This window comes from Rhinopithecus roxellana, chromosome 18 (genome assembly GCF_007565055.1).
Source record: "Rhinopithecus roxellana isolate Shanxi Qingling chromosome 18, ASM756505v1, whole genome shotgun sequence".
NCBI lineage: Eukaryota > Metazoa > Chordata > Mammalia > Primates > Cercopithecidae > Rhinopithecus > Rhinopithecus roxellana.
Genome location: NC_044566.1, coordinates 88,101,548 through 88,126,401, shown reverse-complemented (window position 1 = coordinate 88,126,401; position 24,854 = coordinate 88,101,548). Strand labels below are relative to the sequence as shown.

General features: G+C 32.5%; 1 pseudogene; it reads right to left on the bottom strand.

Moving 5' to 3' along the window:
* The window catches only part of LOC104676450, a 54,861-nt pseudogene extending 32,367 nt beyond the window's left edge, over positions 1–22,494 (bottom strand).
* Positions 22,495–24,854: the final 2,360 nt, after the last annotated feature.

Here is a 24,854-nt window from a genome sequence, read left to right as displayed (position 1 = left end):
CCTCCCTCATCCTACCAAGTAGCAGGAATTACAGGTATGAGCCATCATGCCCAGCAAGAAATTCATTTTTATATGTTAGGAACAATTATAAAATGGCTTTTAGTTGATGGAATAATTTTATATAAATCCAATAATCTAATAATCTAATAATGTAATATAATCTATTTATATATCAGATAAATATAGACCATCAAATCAAATTATAAAATCTAACTAATAATCTAATCCAATATATAATCTAATGGCCTAATCTCTACTAAATACAAATTTTATGTTTAAGTAGAAAAATTACAACTTTAATTCCTGTAATAATCTCAAGGCAGTAGAAACAAAACTCTTGTTATTTCATGTCTTGGGTCAATTTCTTACTATCTCCCCAGTGTATTTTCGCTTTTGTCTTGTGTACATCTACCATTCTTCATTCATTCATTCATCCAGCATATATAAATCAAATTATACGATGTGACAGTGGTGGGTGCACATGATACAGAAGTAAACAAGCTAGACAAGGAGATATGTTCTTGTGTATAGCAATAGAAACATGTTCAAATGAGTAAATAACATACCAATGTATATAAATAAGTAAGTTCTGATCATGACAAATGATATGAAGCAAGTAAAATAATATATTTGAATGTAGAGTAATATAAATTGGCTTTTTTGGTTGTACATTCAAGTTAAAAATTTATGTTTTACTTTGAGGGCAAGGGAAGCCAATAAAGAGTTTAAAGCAGAGGAATAACATAATATGAGTTGTGGTATTAAATTATTAGTCTGTCTGCTGTATACAGGATACATTGTAAGGCCAAGAACATAAATAGGGAGAGCGTATAGAAGGTTTTTGCAGTAAACCAGGATCAACTTGGTAGCCACTGAGAGAAATAAAACTGTACTCAACTACCAGAAGAATATTAGTTGACAACAAAAATTTTTCACTCCCTTATGAATAGCATTCAAGAAATTCTCTGAAAGATGGAGAGAGAACTTCGCTTGCAGCAAGTACCTTAATTAAAAGAAAAGAGATATAGTTAGGATTTTCATCTAGAAAAAAGACTTTATTTAGGAAATATATTCTTGTGTTTCTTTAAGTAAATGGGAATGACAAATCTGTATTACAGGAATAATGAAAACATGCAATGTTATTTCCATAGACAATTTTCATAAGAAATAACTAAAATTCAGTACCTTTATAAAAATTGTGATATATAATAAAATGTTTTAACTTTCATGTAAATTTTGATCAGATAATTTAAAAATAATGCAATTCAAAATGATAACTCATTCAAGTCACCTCAAAATTTATAAATTGTGGTCACACATATTTGGGACAACAATATAAGTTCATTAGATTTAAATGTATCCTCATCATACAAACTCTATTATCAAATACAATGGCATTAAATTAGAAATCGATAATAGAAATATCTCTGAAACATCCTGAAATATGTGAAAGTAAATTTACAGACTTCCAAATGACTGAAACATCAAAAAAGAAATCTATCCAAAAATTGGAAGTGAAATTAATGAAACTCAAAATGAAGCGTAGGAGAATTTGTGAGATGCTGCTAATGCAATAATACTAGGGAAATTTTGTAGATGTAAACATGTATCTTGAAATAAAAGAAAGGTCTCAAACTCAAATTCTACTTTAAGAAACTATAAAGTAAGTGTAAATTAAAAGGAAGGATAAATTAGTTCCCAAGTAAACAGAATAAAGGAAAATAGAATAGTAGACTTTACCAGTCAATTGGAGAAACCAAAGAGAACTACTGGGAAAAATCAGTAAGACCAAAACCTGGTTTTTGAGATTTTTTTAAAAAAATAATAATCTGGCCGGGCGCGGTGGCTCAAGCCTGTAATCCCAGCACTTTGGGAGGCCGAGACGGGCGGATCACGAGGTCAGGAGATCAAGACCATCCTGGCTAACATGGTGAAACCCCGTCTCTACTAAAAATACAAAAAAAAAAAAAACTAGCCGGGCGACCTGGCGGGCGCCTGTAGTCCCAGCTACTCGGGAGGCTGAGGCAGGAGAATGGCGTGAACCCGGGAGGCGGAGCTTGCAGTGAGCTGAGATCCGGCCACAGCACTCCAGCCTGGGTGGCAGAGCGAGACTCCGTCTCAAAAAAAAAAAAAAAATAAAAATAAAATAATAATAATCTAACCAGGCTAATAAAATAGAGTATACACAATTTAACAATATTGGGAATGAAAGAATTTACATTACTACACATTCTATGGATATTAAGAGGATAGTATGTAATGATTATAATTAATTTTATCTCAAAAAACCAGAACTTACATTAAATTGATAAATTCTTAAAGACACAAACTACTAAACTAATCAATAAGTGGATAACCTGAATAAAAATGTACTATTCAGACATCAAATTCATGGTGCCATGGTTTGTCTCCTCCAAAACTTAACGTTGAAATTTAATTGCCACTGTAATGGTATTAAGAGGTGGGACCTCTAAGAGGAGTTTAGGTGATGAGGGCTTCACCTTCACGAGTAGGCTAATGCAGTTATTGCAAAAGTGGGTTTGCACACTCTTTCTCTGTCTCTCTTGCCCTCTCTATATTTTTTTATTATGTGATGCCTTCTGTCTTATTTTGATGTAGCAAAATGAGGCTTGCAGATTCTAGCCTCTTGATTTTAGACTTCCTGCACTCCAGAACTGTGAGAAACAAATTTTTGCTAATTATAAAGTATCCAGTCTGTGGTATTCTGTTACAGCAGCACAAAAAAAGACTAAAACATTTCATTAAAAGCCTTCCCACAAGGAAAATTGTAGGTCAAGAAGGTTTTACTCGTGAATACTACCTAACATTTAGGGAGAAATAATATAAACGTACACAAACTCTTCCAGAAAACTAAAGAGAACATAAACAAGATAAAGAGAATATAATACAAATTATTCTCTGAGGCCAGAATTACCATGATGTGATACCAGACAAAGACATTATAAGAAAAGTACAACTTATTATCTCACATGAGCATAGATGCAAATAATCTAAACAAAATTCTAAGAATCTGTCTATATATTACATATCTATATATTATATAATACCATATATCATACATTATATATATTATATCTATCTATAATATAATATATAACATTATATCTATATATTATATAATACAATATATAACATTATATCTATGTATTATATATCTATACATAATATAGTATATCTATACATCTGTATGGTATACATTATATATCTATATATTATATATAGTATAATATATGTCTAAATATAATATAATATAGTATATGTCTCTATATAATACAATGCATGTCTATATATAACATAATATAATGTATGTCTATATATAATATAATATAATGCATGCGTATAATATATGCCTAAGTGTAATATATGTCTATGTATAATATAATATATAGCTATATATCTATATATGATGTATTATATATGTTATATGTCTATATAATATATTATATATAATATGTATGTCTATATATTATATGTCTATATATAATAGGTCTATATATCTATATAACATTATATATAGACATATATTATATATAGACATATAATATATTTATTAAGTATATATATTTTGAAGTATAATATATATTAAGTATAGTTTTGAGTGTATTTTTAAGTATATATAATTTTTAAGTGTATATATTATTAAGTATAATGTGTCTAACATTATACTTAAAGATGCAAATCTACAGGCTTTCTTCCTAAGGTCAGGAATAACTTGAGGATGTCAGCTCTCACTGTTTAATGTTGCACTAGAGATTCTATCCAGCACACTGGAAAGAAAGTATAACACCTATCTACAGCCATGAATCCAAATGGGAAAGGAAGATCTAATGCTTTCTTTTTTTTAAGGAAATATTTAGCAATGTAGTAAAATAAATACGTACAAAGTTTCAAGAACTAGTGTTTAGTAACATTGATATGCTAGTAACAAAGGTAATTAATTCAAATGAAAGTTACAATGCTTTTTCTTTTTTTTTTTTTTTTAATGGGGTCTCACTGTGTCACCCAGGCTGGAGTACAGTGGGGCGATCTCGGCTCACTACAACCTCTGACACATGGGTTCAAGTGATTCTCCTGCCCCAGCCTCCTGTGTAGGTGGGACTACAGGCATGTGCCACCACAACAGGCTAATTTTTGTATTTTTAGTAGAGATGGGGTGTCACCAGGTTGGCCTGGCTGATCGTGAACGCCTTGGCGACTCAGGTGATTCTCCCGCCTCGGCCTCCCAAAGTGCTAAGATTACAGGCATGAGCCACTGTCCCTGGACTATAATGCCATTTTTAACGACATAAAATATAAATTACTTAGAAACAAATTTAACAAAAAAAGATGAAAGACTAGCACATTGCCAACTATACAACAATGTTAACAGCAATTAAGATACAATTAAGTAGAAAAAAGTCATGTTAAAGGGTCAAAGATTAAATGTTGCTTGTGTGTGTGTGTGTGTGTATGTGTGTGTGTTTGATAGATTCAATAAAATCAACATGAAAATTCCTGATTTTGGCTTTTATCATAAACCTCCAGTAATTAAGAGAACAAGATATCAGAATCAACTTGAGAATATAGACGAATGAAAAGGAGTAGTGCCAGAAATAGATCTACCCATATATGGACACATGTTTTGCAAACAATATGCAAAGAAAATTTAATAAAGAAAGCTTTTACCAAATAGTTTTAGAACAGTATATTTTATCAAATTGTACTAAAAAAAAAAACAAACAAAAAAAACAAAAACAGTTAACATCATAGATCATAGACCTGATTATAAAACTTCAAACTGTAAAAATTTTAGAGGAAAACACAGAAAATCTTTTTTTCCTCAACTTAAATTAGATAATGATTCTTCCATATGACATCAAAAGCACAATTTACAAAACCGATATGTGATCAATGGGGTTTTATTAACATTTTTAAAATGTAGTCTTTAAAAATACTATTAGGAGATGGAAAAGATAAGCCACAATCTTAGAAAAAAAGGTGAAATCATGATCTGATTATTCACTTAAGCAGAGAAGGAAGAAGAACTCTCAACAATGGGTAACTACTAGAGGTGTGCTGAGAGGAACTCTGAGGATCTATTCCCCAATAAAACAACCATGACTGAGATATATTGTATTAAAAAACCCAATCATTTAATAATCACTGGAAATTGTCATAAGGGCAAACACCAAATGAGGAAACATTTATTCAACAAATTTTAAAACTCGGTAAGAATATCTAGAATGTGGCATTCAAGCCATGACATACTGCTTCTGCCCCCATCACCAAGCTCAGTGTGGAGTAGACTCTATTATAGGTGGGTGTGGTTGGGAAGACAGGATTCCCTTTCTGCTCAGATTTCTGTCCCAATGCCATGATGTCTCCTGAAGGGTTGTAGACCACAAACTGTTCTCACCCTCCTTCCCCCAGCTCCATGCTGCAAAGGCCAATGACCAGATTAGTGTAGTCAAAACATCAAGGGATCCATTCAGTTCCCTTTTGTTGGTTGTGACAGGCAGAGTATACTTGGGTCCTGATTGTGCTCACCCTAGCTCACTGCTGGGGTGGAGGCTCAATGCCAGGAAAGGCCAGTCAAGAAAGCCATTGGTTACTATGTGCTCCCAAGACCCAGCTTGTAAAATATGGGTGTCAGTAAAAGAGAAGTGATCCACTGTCTGTGAACTCAGTTATAGACCATCTACTAAAAAAATCTGTACTAGAGAAAACGCAAATTTTAAGACCAGACACCTCCAAAACTATCCCCACAATAACTGAGGTTTTCTTTTGGTTTGAGATGGAGTTTCACTCTTTTTGCCCAGGCTGGAGTGAAATGACTTGATCTCAGCTCATCACAACTTCCACCTCCAGGGTTCAAGTGATTCTCCTGCTTCAGCCTCCCTGGTAGCTGGAATTGGAAGGCACACAACATCACACCTGACTAATTTCATATTTTTAGTAGAGATGGGGTTTCACTATGTTGGCCAGGCTTGCCTTGAAGTCCTAACCTCCAGTAATCCACTCACCTTAGCCTCCAAAAGTACTGGGATTACAGGTGTGAGCCACCAAGCCCAGCCAGGAACTGAATTTATTTAGAACAGCATGTGAGGAAATTCAAGCCTAAGATCATTCTCAAAATCTCAGAAACTGAGCCTTCTGAGTAATAACTATCAGAGACTTCACACTCTTTGGGATTTAGATGTTACTAAAATACCAACAAAGTCACTAAAATAGGCATGAAAGTAACACAACAACAACCCATGGTAGAAGGAGTGGAATCAGTATTCAGAGGTGCTAAAATATTTAATTAAATGTCAATTTTTAACAAACTATTAGGCATGCAAAGAAACAGAAAAGTGGAATCTATAATAGCCAGGAATTAAAGCAGGTAACAGAATTTTTTTTTTTTTTTTTTTTTTTTGTGAGAGAGAGCCTAATTATTAGACTTTTCAAAGGTCTTTAAACAGCCAGTTTAAATATTTTCAAAGAACTAACGCAAACCACAAAGAATTAAAGGAGAGTGTGATGAAAATGTCTCATTAAATGTAGAATATTAACGAAACAATTATTAAAAAGGAAATACATGGAAATCTTGGATTAAAACTATATTAGCTAAAATTTTAAATTGCAATAAGGAGAATCAACAGTAAATTACATTGGCAGAAGAAAGAATCGGCAAACATGAAAACAGAAATTATGGTAGCAAAAGAACAGACAGAAGACAGAAAAAAAAGAATAATGAGGAAATTCTCAGTAATATATAAGGCATCACTGATCACTCCAACAAAGTAAAAAAGGAGTATATGAGGAGAAAATAGAAAAAGGGAATCAGACAACATACTTGAAGAAATAATGGGTGAAAACTTGCCAAATTTAATAAAATACATTAAGAATCCAAAAACTTCAATAAACTTGTTATAGGATAAACACCAGTAGATTCACACCCAGCCACACTGCAGTAAAAATGTTGAAGACATGGATAAAAGAGAAAATCTTGAATTCATTAGAGAAAAATACTTTATATATGAGAAAAACCTGATAAGATTAATGACATAGTTCTCATAAAAAAAAAAAAAAAAAAAAAAAAAAAAAGAGGCAAGAAGGCAGTAACTTGACATACCCAAATTGTTGGAAAAAAAAAAAAAAATCAACAAGTCAACCAAAATTGCCTTTCAAAAATATTGGCAGATGAACACAATTCCCATTTCTAAAAAACAACAACAACAAAGAAAATAAGAATAGAGAAATAGACATCACAAGAAAAGAAAACTATAAACTAATATATCTTACGCATATAGATGCAAATGTCTTCCACAAAACTGGGCAGAGACAATAATATTCACAAGCCAAAGAGTAAAGTTAGGCTTTTTCCTCACATTATACAGAAAATAAATTCAAAGTAAATCATAGACATAAACGTAAGAAGTAAAATTATAAAAATCTTTGAAAAGCACATTTGTGTAACTTTCTTAACTTGGGTTACACAATGGTTTCCTAGATATGACACCAAAAGCACAGCAGTAAAAGGAAAAATAAATTGGACTTCATCTGAATTAAAAAAATATTTTGCTTCAATACACACTATCAAGAAAAGGAAGAGACAACACATAGAATGGGAGAAAGTATTTGCACATTATGTAAGCAAATGGTATGCTTTAGTCAATTGGACCTACTATAATGAAAACGCCATAGACTGGGTGACTTCAACAACAAAATGTTATTTTTCACAATTCTGGAAGCTGGAAGTTGAAGGTTTAAGTGCCTGCACATCTGTTTACTAATTTGTAGATGGTTCTTTTCTCCTTGAACCTTTACATGGCATAGTGAGAGAGCTCTCTCATGTCTATTTATATGATCCAAAATCCCAAATATGAGCTCTATGACCTAATTACCTCTCAAAGACTCTACTTCCTAATATCATTCGATACCATTGGTGGTAAGAATATTCACACATGACTTTTGAGAGACACAAACTTTCTGTCCATAGAAAGGGATTTTATCTAGAATATGTAAAATTCTCATAACTCAATAATAAAAACACAAATAATCTAGTAAAATGAATAAAAAGGGTATTAGATATTTCTCCAAAGCAGATATAAAATTGGACTATTATGCAACAAATAAAATATTTTCTACACAATTTGCCTTTAGTGAAATGCAACTCAAACCAACAGTGAGATATCACTTTAGTCTCACTAGAATGGCTAAAATAAAAAAGACAGTTAAAACAAGTATTGGTGAATATGAGGAACACTTGAACGCCTCAGTAAACTGCTACTGGAAATATATATTGATGGAGCTAATTTGGAAAACAGTCTGACAGCTCCTCAAAAACTTATAGAGCTATCATATGTTCTAGCAATTTAGGCACAAGAGAAGTGAAAACATATGTTGACATAAAAACTTGTATATGGATGTTCATAGTAGCTCTAGTCTTAATAGCACCCATGTAGAAACAATATAAATGTTGATCAGTTGGTTAATGGATTAATAAATGGATTAACTAATAAATGGTGGATTAATAATGGATTAATAAAATGTGGTGTATCAGTACAATGGAATATTTTCAATTATAAAAATAAAAGAAGTGACGATACATAGTGACCATTATTTTCATCATGATTTACCTGGGAGGCTGAGATGGGGGGATTGCTTTAGCTTAGGATTTTAAGGGTACAGTGAGCTATGATCATTTCACTGTAGTCTAGTCTGGATGATAAAGCAAGACCGTGTCTCAAAAATGTATTATTTAAAAATGATTTAACTAGTTTTTGGAAGTGACTACCAATGAATATGAGGTTTGTGTTGGGGGTGATGAAAATATTCTAAAGTCAGCTATGATGATGGTTGCCCAACTCAGCGAATATACAAAAAAAAAAAAAAAAAAAAAAAAAAAAAAAAAAAAAAAATCAGTTGTACAGCTTAAAAGGGGGAGTTGTACGATATGTGAATTATATGTCAACACAGCTGTTATATTAAAATAAACTCAACAAAAAGAAAATAAACCAGTAAATATCTGGCACAACATTTTAACAGGCACATTGCCAAAGAAGATACAGATATAGCAAATAAGCACATGATATGATGTTCAATATCATTTGTCACTAGGGAAATGCAAATTAAGACCACAGTGAAATATCATTACCTATCCATTAAAGTCTAAAGTTAGATAAACCCGGTGAGACTGAAGGGGGCTTAAACTTTTATACAGTGCTGCAGGGAGTGCCAACTAGAACACCAACTTTGAAAGCCAACTTTTCAGTTTCTGAAAAAGTTAAACAAATGTACTATATGGCCTAACCATTCTACCCCCGACATTTATCCAAAAGAAATGAAACATATCCATCCATATAATGAGTTGTGTACCAACGTTCATAACAGCTTAATTTATCATAGTAAAAAAAAAAAACAAAAGAAAAAACTACCTAAATGCCTATCAATAGCCAATGTAGTCCAGAACAGGTTTATCAACAGGCTTGTTATATTTACACAATAGAATGCTACTCAGCAATGGATGGAATAAACTATTACAATACATGGGAACACTGATGAATTCTCAAAATTAGTATATTTATATGTGAAAGTAACAAGACAAAGAGCATGCACTGTATAATTATATATTTTTTTAAGTTCCAGGAAATTTAAATTAATAGGTAATAACAGAAAGAAAATAACAGAAAGAAAGAAAAATGCCCTCAGTACTTTACTGAGGGCATTTTGGGTGGAAGCGGTAGTAAATGGAGGGAGGGATTGGAAAGGAATATGAAAATTTTAGCGAGTAATGGATGTGCTTATTATCTAACTTTGTAGCTAGCTGGTTTCAGGCATGCATACATTTGTCAAAACTTATCAGATTGTACACTTTACATGTGTGTAGTTTAGTGTATGTTAATAATTGTTCTTTTTAAAATGAGGGTCTAATTCAACCATTATGCTCCTCAATTAGAATATTACTATACTGACAAAACAACATGGATGATCAGAAATTATGGATTATGAGCACATTATTACTCTTAAACAAATATAAAAATGCAGAGAACTTCGTAATACATCATTTAAAAATATCACCTTGGCCAGGCGCGGTGGCTCACCCCTGTAATGCCAGCACTTTGGGAGGCTGAGGTGGACCGATCACGAGGTCAGGAGATCGAGACCATCCTGGCTAACATGGTGAAACCCCGTCTCCACTGAAAATACAAAAAAATTAGCTGGGCGTGGTGGCAGGCGCCTGTAGTCCCAGCTGCTCTGGAGGCCCAGGCAGGAGAATGGCGTGAACAGGGAGGCGGAACTTGCAGTGAGCCTAGATCGCACCACTGCACTACAGCCCGGGCGACAGAGCCAGACTCTGTCTCAAAAAAAAAAAAAAAAAAATCCTTGACTGCCCATTTGGGCTTTCTACACTAAATACTATCTGAATCTGGTATAATAGAGATGACTACTAGCTTACATCTAAACAATTATCTTTTTCAAGTAAGAACATCAAACAGGCAGTCAAGTGCAAATACAACATATATAATTTTTGATCTTTCCACCTGAATTCGCCAATTCAATAATTTTTTCTATTCATTTTTAGTTATTTTTAATTCAAAAACATAAAATCTTCAACATGATGGTCAAAAAGGCTGTAAATGTCTGTAAGCATTTTCTTATTTATGAAATGAATCACAGGCATTTAGAATACTGAGAGTCTCTTTAGCTGTAAAACCGGTTACTGAATGCTGTTTGAGTACTGAAAAACAGTATTAAACAAGTTATATATTAAAAAAACACACTGCAATTTTAAAAATATATTTTGAGTACTATGTAATTAAGATGTAATTTAACACATAATATAGTTCTTTGCATTAATATTTAAGGAGTTAAGATATATTACATTAAGCTCTGTAAAGCAAATATTAGCTGAGTTTGCCCTGACTTTCAAGATATGAACACAGTTGGCTCAATTCCCATTATCTTACAATCAGAATGAAATGGATGTCTTCTGCAAAATATTTGTCAATTACCACAAATTTACAAAATCATGGTCACCTCTCCATCCAATTTCCTGCTCCCAATCCACCTACTAATATCTAATATCCCATGAATTTTTAATCTCCTTACTCAGGCTTTGAATCAGACATAAGCCAAATTAATTTTCTTTAAGCTTTTCAAAATAACTGTCAAATAAAGCAAAAGTGTCTTATTAGCCATCTCCCCTCTTAAAAATGTCTTGCACTCTGCCATCCAGAGCTTCTCGCTGGGAAGATTTCTGAAGGCTCCAGCTTCCTGTCATGTGGATTAATTTATCTGGAATTCTACATTATTGTTTTCATGGCGTCGAAAATTCTTTGCCATCTCTGAACCAGAGATTTGAATTTCTGGCAGTATGTGACTCAAAGGTATTGAGCCTTAGATTCACCTAGTATATGCTAAATTTATCTAAATGGTAGAGGTGCGGGTATTGCTTACAAATCTCTTACTTGTGACAGTCCCTGGAAAGTAGTAGCAAATAAGTGAACATATTCATCAACTAGCCACCTGACTTGGAGATAACTTAATTTAGGGGTAAGTAAACGTCTTCCCCTTGAGATTTGGGGACACTACCTTATATAGTTGAGTCATCTGTCGTGAGCTCTCCTATTCTGAGCAGGAATTTCCAGCATACTTCATTCCTGTGCTGTTTCTTAAAGAGAGCAATAATGGCTTACTGTCTCCCTTCTTCCTCAGTTAACTTCCTGAAAGAAAGTGCTTTAATAGTATTATGCTGTTCCCAAAATGACACTCTTCAGAGCTTCTGTGGTACCTTACTCAGATCTTTCCTGTTTATCATTTGTTCATTTAATGGTATGCATCTCCATTCTTTTTTTTTTTTCAGAACACATTATATTAATATCCATGAAGCAGCATCTGTGCCTTCTTCTTACTGCTTAGTTAAACATTTAGAAATCCGAAATCTGACTCTCCTTTACTCAACCTACAAGCTCATACACATTTAAGAGCTGTTATACAAATGGTAACATACTCTGAAACACTTGAAATTGTAAACTACTAATGACTTTTAGAGGACAGCCTCAGAAATTTCAAATAATATACTTGATTTCTATGCGTCTGACACCTTTCATGTTCTTTTTAACAATTTCTACATCTTGCTATGGTAAACTGACTACTATTACAAATCTACAGTTCCCATTCATTCTCTGGCATTTGTTGAAGCTACTTCTAGTAATTCTTTTAAATGTAGTCTCTACTATACTGAAATGTCCTAACATATGAGACAGCTCCCTTTCAGAATCACTCTTAGCTAAAACAAGCTTGTAACCACTCATATATTTGAGCATATCTTTTTGATGTTTATTTACATAAAAACGTGTAGACCATTTCTTTGCCTGTAATATTAAAAAAAGAATATATATACTGTTAAAAGTTTATACTATAATTTTGGTATTCCCTTCTTGTCTAAAAGATAAGGGTCGAAAATGCAATCTCAGACTCAAAATGATTTCAGATAGCTATCTATGAATATTACGTAATGTTAAATCAAGAGCCATGTTTCAATAGCCTGTACCATTCTTTTACAAATAGGTATTTTGAAGATGCATGCATGGCTGCTTCAATTATTTAGATAATCATTGGTTTAAGAAACAGATTGGGCTGCACATAAACTCATAAGCACTTGAAATCTATTTTTCAGATGTAATTTAAAATGAAATTCCTGGTCACTTTCATCTTTGAGATTTATTTTAAAACCATCTAGACTCCTTATTATCGCTTGTTGTGAAGCCTCGTCCTTTTCCAGGGCCATTGCACATTCTATGGGAGACAAGGGAGAAGAACTTGGAACAAAGTATATTTACTTTCATTTCCATATGGAGACAAGAGAGTTGAATGTGGAACAGATTATATCATCTTTTTTTCTAATGTCCTTTTCTTCATGGCTTTTTCCACAGGACATTGTAGTTTTTTCTAAAATGGTGAAGATATCTGCCTATTAAATCTGGGATCATGTTTTTTACTCGCTTTGGCCACTGAAATAGTGTATAGATAATAGTGATGGTATGCCAGTTTCAACCCTACACCTTAAGAATTATGATATGCTTTTCTTTGCTTTTTCACGTTTTCACTATCATCTTTAAAAACATGTGTCTAAGCTAGCTCACTGATCCAGAAGGAGGAAATATACTTCAAATACAAACAAGTAAGTCTGCATCAACTAAGCACTGCTTATGCACAAGAAGCAAATACTAAATTATGTATGCCACTGAGATTCTGTAGTTGTTTCTAATCAGTAATTTTATGACAACAATTAATTGTCCTAATTGAACTAACCACTCAGAACTAGACAAAGAACATAACTCCTGTAATTGTGTTTTCTCACATAACACTTACACAAATTATGTATTTGTATGTATTAGATATTACTCAAGGTTTGGGGGAAATATACAGGATCATAATGGTTTCCAATATCAAAATTCTTAAAAGTGAAACTATTGTCAAGTCATTCAGCCATGTTACCATGATGAAGTTCTCGTTATCTATTTTCCTAGCATTTTCCCTCCTGAAGTGGCTCTGCAATTGAACAAGAGATTAATCTGCTTCTACATTCTCCATTCCTCTAGAATTTAAAAATCTTGAAGACAACTTAGGTAATACCATTGAAGACACAGGTATGAGCAAAGATTTCACAATGAAAATGCCAAAAGCAATTGCAACACAAGCAAAGGTCGACAAATGTTATCTAATTAAACTAAAGAACTTCTGTACAGCAAAAGAAACTATCAATGGAGTAAACAGACAACCCACAGAATGGGAGAAAAATTTTGTGAACTATGCATCTGCAAAAGGTCTAATATCCAACAAGATATTAAACACATCTAATACAAGAAATCTAAACAAATGTGTGTGTGTGTGTGTGTGTGTGTATGTATATATAAACAACCCCATTAAAATGTGTAAAGGATATAAATAGACACTTCTCAAAAGAAGACATACATGCAGTCAACAAACATATGGAAAAAAAAAAAAAGCTTAAAATCACTGACCATTAGATAAATGCGAATTAAAGTCACAATGAGATACCATCTCACACCAGTCAGAATGGGTATTATTAAAAAGTCAAAAAATAACAAATGCTGTTAAGGCTGTGGAGAAAAAGGAATGCTTATACATTGTTGGTGGGAGTGTAAATTAGTCCAACCATTGTAGAAGACATTGTGGCAGTTTCATAAATACCAAAAGACAGAAACTAAAGGTTTCTTAAACACCTTTTGATCCAGCAATTTCATTACTGGTTATATACCCAAAGGAATATAATTTATTCTATTTTAAAGATATATGCACACATATGTTTACTGCAGCACTATTTACAATAGCAAAGACATGGAATCAACCTAAATGTCCATCAATCATAGACTGGATAAAGAAAATGTGATATATAAACACCATGGTATACTATACAGCAATAAAAAGAATGCAATCATGTCCTTTGCAGGGATATAGATAGAGCTTGGGGACATTGTCTTTAGCAAACTAATGCAGGAACAGAAAAGCAAATACTGCGTGTTCTCACTTATAAGTGGGAGTGAATGAAGAGAACACTTGAACTCACGAGGGGAAACAAAATACATTGGGCTCTGTTGGAGGGTAGAGGATGGGAGGAGGGAGAGGATCCAGAAAAATAACTAATGGATACCAGGCTTAATACCTGGTGATGAAAAATCTTTCCAACAAACCCCCATGACACACATTTATCTATGTAACAAACTTGCGCATGTATCTCTGGACCCAAAAGTTAAAAAAAATAAAGTACCCCCATACTCTTCAACTGTGGGTTTCTGTTTACAGATGCTATATTGGGATCTACTGAACAGAATCAGTTAATTAGAGTTATCTATATTTAGAGTCATGTCTAAAAGAACTGGAAAAAATTGGCAATATAAATATTTCCTCCCCTTTTAGATTCTTGTAGATGAAAGTGAGCAAAAAAAAAAAAATTATTTTCCCACAAACAAAATTATGTATTCATCTTTTGAAGGTAGAACCTCCCATAATCATTTTTATTGTAACTAATAACTTTTTATTCTACATTAATACAACAATGGTTCTGTATGTTCCAATTTATTATTGACAAGTTGTGATTAGCAAGGTCCTATGTAATTGGAATAAACACCTACCATTATATGTTTTGAAGTATTCTGAAAATTAGGCATGTCCCAAATTATTCCAAAGGGAAATCTTCTACAAAATTGTATTAGAAAGTTTGTGTTAACTCAGAAATGCCAAAATGATATTTAAAGGGAGAGAAATATTAGAAGTAGAGTATATTTAATCTGAGGCTCCGGAAACAACTAGGCTGGGATTAATAATTTAGTCATGATTAGAACGTGGTCTAATTTAAAGAAAATATATCAATAAGCTGTCCTTATCAAATTTCCTTTCTGCAAAGATCACCTTAGTAACAACATGGAGACTAAGTTGAAAGGGACATAGAAAGACAAATTAAATATTTACTGTATTCATGAAAAATAAAAGTGATTGTTTTCATGAAAATCAAATAACATTAGCTACATTAGGAAGAGATTTAGGAAGCAAAACAATGGAACTGTTGAGTGATGTTGGTAGTCATGAAGAGAGGCTACATGAAGATTGCTCCATGATTCACACTTCAGTGTGAATTAGCAGATAGGTTATTATGATATCTACATGTTTCTTATACATTCAACATATATTAAATTTTTTTATCCAATTGCATCTGATTGAAATATCAGATATTGCAAACGAACCTGTATTCATTTTAACAAAGCACCTCTAGTCATTCAGTGGAAAAATACCTGGAGGAATTTTCTCCTATTTTGTCTTTCAGATATGCTTTTTATAGTGATTTCAGGAATAGTAGGTTTATTTGTAGAGGAAGTCAGTGTGGTTAGCATATTAGGTCACTTATTCCGAAGAGGGAAAATACTGTTGTATCTCTCAGTGAAATGGGCAAGTATATGCATGACAACAAGTGGGACTTCCTGGAAATACTAAATCTCATGTCTTGAAGCATCATAAAGTATAAGATGGATAGAACCAGTGACCTGGTAGCTCATAAATTTTATCCTGCTTGAGCTGACTCATAGCAGTTTCCAGTTTTAGGATTTTTTTTTTCATTAAACTGGAATTGGGATAAAAAATGTATCTATATTTGCTGTATGTCAGATTCATACCTCAAAGGCTGTCATTGGTCAAAAGATAAAATCTAACTGGAGGGGAAACCAACATTCAGAAAAGAAGCATTAAAAGAAAAAGGAGAGGGAGATTCTTGATGTCAATCCTGTATGTGTATTGGGTTAAACACACAACATTGGGGTAATTTCTGACTATGGGTCAGTGAATTCCCTTTTATGCACAAGCTATTTTCACTTGGAATTTTGAGTTTAAAGTCAATGGTCATGCAAACGCCATTTTGTACAAATGATTTGCAACTTTTAAAAAGGGGATCATTTACATGAAGTGTATAGTATATTTCATTAATACTAGACATCTTTTGAATTAGCTAGTTAATAAAATTGCAACCATAATTTTGGATTATTTTTTCTAATGGTTATATTCTAGTCTATGCTTTCACATAATGAATAATATATTCTATGTACAAAATTAAAAACGTTCTGGTACATCTTAACTATATAAACCACTGTCAAACCAATATATGATAATATTTCAGAAATTTAGAAATATGTTAAAGCTCTTGTGTGGTATCATTACCCTAGATTGCACTGCTCTTATATGTCTGTTGTGTAGACTGTTAAGTGACACTTGACATGCCTGGTATTTAAGTAGCTATAACTTGAAAACATTGAAAAGAATTATTAAAAAATTAGGATTTATAGCTACTCTATAGAACAAAATGCCTGTTTATGTATTAATTTCTTATTATAATCTAGAAGTAAAGACAAGGCTTTTAGTGAACAGTAGGTTTAGAATCAAGCTACTGAGTCAATAGAAAACATTCAAAATATTTCATTTGTGTGATCTAAAAGAACTGTTTGAATTATAAAAATATAAAATATATATATATAGGGTCTGGGTGCAGTGGCTCATGCCTGTAATCCCAGCACTTTGGGAGGTTGAGGTGGGAGGATGACTTGAGTCCAGGAGGTAGATCAATTGAGCTGAGATAACATCACTGTACTCCAGTCTGGGAGACAGAGTGAGATCCTGTTTTGGAATAAATAAATAAATAAATAAATAAATAAATAAATAAATAAATAGTGTTACAGGCGTGTCTTTGCTCTTAGAGTTCCCAGGATGGTGGTAGGCCATTCCCAAGATGGCAGCAAGACTTTTGTTCTCTGACCTGAGGTTCTTGGCCTCACGGATTCGAAGGAATGGAACCTTGGGCCATGCGGTGAGTCTTACAGCTCTATTAGAAGCCATGGGTCACGGAAGAGAACCGTGGAACCCAGCAACTAGTGTTGAGCTAGATTAGGACAAACCTGGGCACTTAGTCATACAGAAACAATGGCAACCTTCTAGCCTCATCTGGAGTGGCAATGGGCGCCTTGCTGGATCAGAAGCACAGCGGACACCCTGCCCAGATCCAGAGGGGTGGGAGTCAGCAGAGGGTCTGTGAAGACTGCAAATAGCAGTGGTGGACAGCAAGCAAAAGCTCAGCTCAAGCCGTAACAAACACGGACCAGAAGAGTGGGCAGTTGCAAGATTTAATAGAGTGAAAACAGAGCTCCCATACAATAGGAGGGGACCCAAAGGGGTTTGCCGCTCCCGGCTTGAATGCCTGGGTTTTCATCTTGATCATTGCCCCTCCCCCATGCTCTCAGGTGATATATGATCTGACAATTTCTTTTCCTCCTGCTTTTAGCCTAATTTGTATTTTAGTGAGCCCTCTTTACTACCTGATTGGTGGGGTGTGAACTGAGTTACAAACCGTGTTTAAAGGTGGGTGTGGTCACCTTCCCCAGCTAGGCTTAAGAATTCTTAGTAGGTCTAGGAAATCCAGCTAGTCCTGTCTCTCAATAGGATATGATGCCATCATGATGTCAGTCTAAACATACTTCTTATTTGACTAAAGCATAAGCTTTGGCTATATCAAAATAACTGATTGAGAATCAAAGAAAGTCTGTAATATTAAATTATATTTTTCCAAATTAGAGATTATATTTTGAGAATAATTATTTAATCCCCAAAAGTTTGATTTTTTTGATTATCAATATCAATGGTATTCTTTCAGTGTAATTTCTACTACCCTCATAGAATGAATGTAATTAAACACACACAGAGAGAGAGAGAGAGAGATGGAAAGAAAGAAAGAAAAAAAGAAAGAAAGAAAGAGTAAGAAAGAAAGAAAGAAAAGGAAAAAAGAAAGCAAGAAAGCAAAAGAAAGAAAGAGAAAGAAAACACTGAGAGCTGAGAATTAACTGAACAACAGTTTTGTGAGACTGTTTTGAAAATTTTTAAGAAAACATTTTACACTATCATGTTTACATATAAAAAGGAAAATAATTGTTTTAAAATTATGAGCTACAAAAATACTACTGTTTAATTTGTCTTTTAGAAATATTAAACATTACTTATTTTAACCCTCCTCAAATAAGATTACTGTAGAAGAGTAAAAGATTACTTGAATTTCTGAAGAAATCCAGGGTCAAGGCTTGTGACTTTGTATTTACAGCACTTGGCCATAATTAAATCTCCATCATGTTTAGTGAGATCCTTAACAGAGTATCCTATCTCTTTGAGATAACATTGCAATTACTATATCATTCGATTTAAAATTACTAGATATGCTCTTATCATTTGGCAGATGTTTTAAATGTTGTTACCATACTTGTAGAAATGACATAGGCCAGAACAAACATCTTAATTTCTTATATGACAGTTTTGCAAGTTGGTTGCCAGTGAACAGAACCAGACTGGCACTTCAGTAAGTAATCTATTTGACATTCAGTGTTTTTAAAAAGAAACTTAATTAACACACATAAAATTATGATATTTCATATAAAAGCATGCTTTTTTGTTTCTCTCCAAAATTGGCAAAAATAGGCTCACGATCTCAGCAAGTAAGAATCCATTTGAGGAGAGTAGCAGTTGTCCATTTAGATGAAGCACCACAACTTACTATTTTTATTTTCTATATATTTTGCTAATTTGTATCAAAAATGACCGCTTTAACACTTTGACTATGTGATTTCCGTTATATAATAAGTTTTAAAATTCATGATAATTGTTTCTTAGACAAAATAATACAAATAAAATATATTATGAATATCAAAACAGACTAGCTCTTTAAACTGCAAAAGTAGACTCAACACTAATTGTTATAAAGACTGATCATACCATAAGCCTTAAATAAAAACATAAATTTGGAATACAAAATTAATTTTTAAAAAATTGACAGGTAACATTGCATGTTTTTATAATGCACAACATGATGTTTTAAAGTGTATATACATTGTAGAATGGTTAAATTTAGCTAATTACAAATGCATCACCTCACGTAGCACGAAATATTTTCATGGAGAACAGCTTATCACAAAATAAGCAATGTTCATAAACTTAAATGACTGAAAGTGAGAAATTGAGTCACCAATTTCTATATTTGTGAACAGAAAGAATTGTAGTTTTTCTTCTAACATAGAATGCTATATCATGTATATGAAATATTGGTCCTTAGACATGAAATACTGCTCTCAAAAATGAACTCAAGTAATACTTGAATTACAATCAGAGTATTTGTACTCTGTAATGGAGTACCACTATGTTTTGTACAAATTCTACTTATCATCTTAGAGTTTTATTTGATCAACTACAAGAAAGAGTATAGAATCCTAATTTTAAGTGCCATTATGCAAATTAGATAAATTGATTTTCAAAGGCCTTACAAATGGTAAAATGTGTGGAATATAATGGGTTTTTCCACTACCTTCTATTTTTACTGAACTCCAAGCTCTTGGTGTGATTATGACACACAAACATTGAACAACAACAAAAAAGGAAACTGAAACTCTTGCCAATTATTAATATAGATATTGTACCAAAACATCACATTTATTTTAACATTAAAAACGTTTTAGATCATACTAGTAAGAAAAAAATCTTGATATAAAAATCTGTATCAACTTTTTATTTTATTTTTAATTGATCAGCTTTTCCTGAGTATTCTGTTAATAATCCAATGTTTTCAATATTTATTAATTTTTAAAATAATTGTACATGGTTATGTAGATTTCTACAAATCTTAAATGTCAAAGCACAGACCATAGGCAAAATAATTACATATATTATTTTATAATAAGATAAAACAGTAATATTAATATCAAACAATTATTATATAGTCAAATATCTAATAGTAAACATATATAACAGAATGTTGTGAAGCCATTGAAATAGTTACAATTTTAAAAATAATATTAGAACTTTCTTATGATATATTAACACAATTTTATTATTAGAAATATACCATTTTGTAGTTGATTCAACAAATATTTGCTGATAATTTCTCATGTGCCAGAAACTATTCTAAGTGCTAGAGATACAGCAATAAACAAAACTGATAAAAAAAACTTTGTTTAATAGAACATGTTTTATTAAGCAAAAATGTACACTATAAAAATTAAGGAAATTATGTAGCATTTTTGGAGAAAGAACGATGAATTAATATTTTAAAAGGGTGGTCAGGGAAGCCTTCAATAAGAAGATAACATTGAGTAAGGACATGAAAGAGATGAGGTGCAAGTCACAAATAAATTCAAAGGAACCTGGTTTAGTAAGAGCCATAATATCATGTTCCATATACAAAAACGAGACTGCTGTTCTTAAAGGCATTGAGTGGGAAGGAGTGAGATCCAGACTGAAGTGAGCTTAAGGAATAAATAAGAAAAATTACAGACAGAGAAAGCAATGACCTTTTGGAAGAGTTTTGGCAGTAAAGAGCAAAGAGATTTTAAGATAATTTGTGGGACCACAAAAACATTTTTATTTTTTTTAATGAGAGAAAAATGGAAAAGTTAGAGAGAAAAAAAGAAAGATAAAAAGGAAAATTGCTTGAATAATGTGTTTGAGTAGATAACAAAAATGATATCTAGTTTAGAAATGAAAGGCCGGGCGCGGTGGCTCAAGCCTGTAATCCCAGCACTTTGGGAGGCCGAGACGGGCGGATCACGAGGTCAGGAGATCGAGACCATCCTGGTCTACACGGTGAAACCCCGTCTCTACTAAAAAATACAAAAAAACTAGCCGGGCGAGATGGCGGGCGCCTGTATTCCCAGCTACTCGGGAGGCTGAGGCAGGAGAATGGCGTAAACCCGGGAGGCGGAGCTTGCAGTGAGCTGAGATCCGGCCACTGCACTCCAGCCTGGGCGACAGAGCGAGACTCCGTCTCAAAAAAAAAAAAAAAAAGAAATGAAAAAAGGTAAACTTACACAGGACTATGGCTAACTTACAACTGGAGGAAGACCTGGAAAGTGGTGGCCTTACTCTTTGACCTATTAAGTCCCATTAATTGGACAACAAGACAAAAATACATAAACACAGAAAATTGGCTTTTATCCTGTCTACCATCGTATATGGTCTTCAACCTTCCACTAATTAACTCCACATTTGTCAACAAAATCCACTATCCTTGATTCAGGAATTAATATAAGCTACCTCGCATGTCTTAAAATTGATCACATACATTCCTTGGTCAGATGAACAAAGCCTGAAAATAGTGACTTACTAATGAAGTATACGTGCTATAACTTTTCTGGCAAAATGTAGACATTTAAATTAAAAGATTTACAATAATAAGATTGATAAAATAGATTTCTTAAATACAAACTTTATCCCACCTTTTCCTTACTACATCTCTTAGGAGAGAGAAGATCCATAAACTGAGGAATTGAAATATACATGGAAATAGAAAATTGACTTCTAACTTGTCTACCTTTAGATATGGCCTTCGACCTTCCACTAATTAACTCCGTATTTTTAAATAAAATCCTTGACCTTGACTCAGGTATTAAAATGATGTAGGCTACCTTACAGCTCCACTTACCAATGGCCATGAAGGTAATAAATAATAAATAAAGGACAGATAAAGGGGAACTGTCTTAGTGGGCATAACTTTGGGAAATACTCTTGGTTGCCACTTTCTGTGAGTGGCTTTATTCACATAGTGGTATGAATCTTTACTAATTCATAAATGATAACAAATGGGTTTTCTAGAAAGACAAAATTGAGGTGACAAGGAGATCTGAGAAAGAGATACACTGAGGGACTGAGGAAATTTAGTGTTTCTCATTCTTAAGTTCATCAATGGACAATTCCTTATTTCACATTGCTGTTTTCTATTTTGTCTTTTGAAACCTGACATTAGCAAAGAGGACCTGTTTCAGTTAAACATATCCTCTCCTTTGTCATTTTCTTACTTTCAAACTTATGTCATAGTCCTAATTTTGAGCAAAGTTTACAATGTGGCTTCAAGAAATAAGAATCTCTATCAAGATGCTACATAGGCTCTCTGCCTACCATAGCATGCTTCATGTTGACGGTTAAATTCCCTGAATTACCTCTAATCATATTATTACAAAGATGCTCAGTGCAACAAGCTCACATTGCAGTTTTTATCATTATGATCGTACCTTTACCAAATAAGTGTCATATCCAGTACCTACCTGACTACTTCACCTTTCATGTGTATCTCAAACCAATCTACCACTGATTAAAACTTTCGTAATGATAATGCTATGCATACAAGAGATTATCCCCAACACCTCTCAATAAATATACACACAATTGTTATAAATAATAATTCTGCAATTGCCTTCAGAATATGGATAAATCCAAATCTTCAATTAATTTGGTGTGTTGCTTTCTTAAGTTACTCCTGGTTCCAGCAATTTTTGTTCAGAAATCCTGCAACATGTAAAAATATGAAATATTTTTCTCTAAAGTTCCACATATGGGAATAGGTTCCTATTATATTTTGGGGTAAATAAATATAAATAGATCTAGCATACAATTTTGTAATTTTACACATACATAATATTGTAGGTTGTGTTCCATTTTGTTATATAAATAGACACAGAGAAACATTCCAGTATACATCAAAATGTTGGATGTTTGTCTTTTTTCCCTTTTCCTTTCTACATAAACTAGAGTTTTTCTTGCTGAGTTTTGTTTGTTTGCTTGGTTTTACTTTATGTCAGTAAAATAAATGTAAATATCAGGGAAAAAAGTCAAAATCATTTGGGAAAAAATATTATCCATATATTTTTTTCCTAAAATAACAAATGTGGAAGCAGAAAAAAGTTACCCACATTTTCTTAGTATCAAAAGAGTAATCCTGAATCCCTTTATTTATCAATACTTTTTATTTGTCATACAAATAACCTTTTGTTTTAGAGTTTACTAATAAATATGAACTGGAGTTAAAGCCTGTGCAACTCTAATTAACAGTCATCCAGGAAACATTTCCTTGCTAAGATAATTTTATTTACTCAGATACTTTCTGTTGAGTAGTAATTAAAATCCTTTATGATAAAACTGAAGACAAAGTTCTTTAAATAACAGGACTAAACAATAAGCAGAAAACCAGGAACCTTGCTAAGTTTACATTGGTACTACGTCTTATAAAAATGTTTTCCCTGTTTTGAGATTAAAAATGAGTTATCTCAATGATATTATATAAAAGTTTTTCTAGATATTCAAATTCTAAAAATGTAATGGTATCCCTAATGCATTGTAGCCATGAATCCTCAATAATTACATATAAAACTTCATTTAATCTGCCATTTGTAAGACATTTGTGTGTTTCCATTTTTCTTTATTTATAAAAATGCCATTACATTTTGTTCTGACATTTTTCTCCATTTTTAGACAAAATTTAATTAATAAAATAACTAACTTTAGCTGAATATTTGTCTTAAATTTGTGATAGGCTTTTTTATATCAAATGGTGTCATTCTAAAGTAATGACTGCATACCTTGTTGTCAGATATTTTATTTATTCAGCTCCTCTGTACAAAACAAAGTAACTGAGTATTTATTTCAGTAAAGTATCAGGCAAACAAAGGGAGAGAGAAAAACTAAGAGTGGTACAAGAACTTGACTCCATTTGAGACTTACTGCTATTACCTTAATAGTCATTACATTTTAGAGTTTTTCCCCACTCTGTAGTATAAATATATTGACGTTGGTAATCTTCAATGTCATTATAAACTCCATCATTCTAATAATGAATTTATGAAAAATTTCTTACATTGTTGAGGATAAAGTAGAAATTGATTATTAATTTAAAATAGCACAGATAATACCCAGAAAACATTTCCTGAGGTCTTAATACGTAGCATTAATTAGAGGAGACTAATTATGTTTTTATTAAATTATTTAATTTTTATTTGTAATCTTAAATACATTAATTCTTTAGAAATTCAGCCATAAAACTTATATGATTATAAATACATTTGAAAAATTCTAACTCTACAAAGTTATTTAAAAAGGCACAACATTTTTGTATTATTGCATAAATAAGATAGATGACTATTTATCAAAAGTCATACAAACCTAGATTTGAGTTTTTTTATAATGATTGTATCATTTCATGTCAGTATAGTCAGTCACACTCTATTTCATTTTTACAAGCAAAAGTCATCTAGTTATTCAAACCTACTGGAAGGAAAGATGGTTCAAAAGAACAGAAAAAACAAGGTCCGTGAAGGAATAAATTATATGCATTGAACATAGAAATTGGTTGAATTCACGACGTGTATTTCAGAAATATTATTATTTTTCATGGCATCATAAAGAAAGTTATATCATTATATAATTAATAAGGCAAAATGAATGATAGCTAGGAAGTTTACTCCATGTGTTTTAAAAACTCTACCTACTTTCTGAGCATG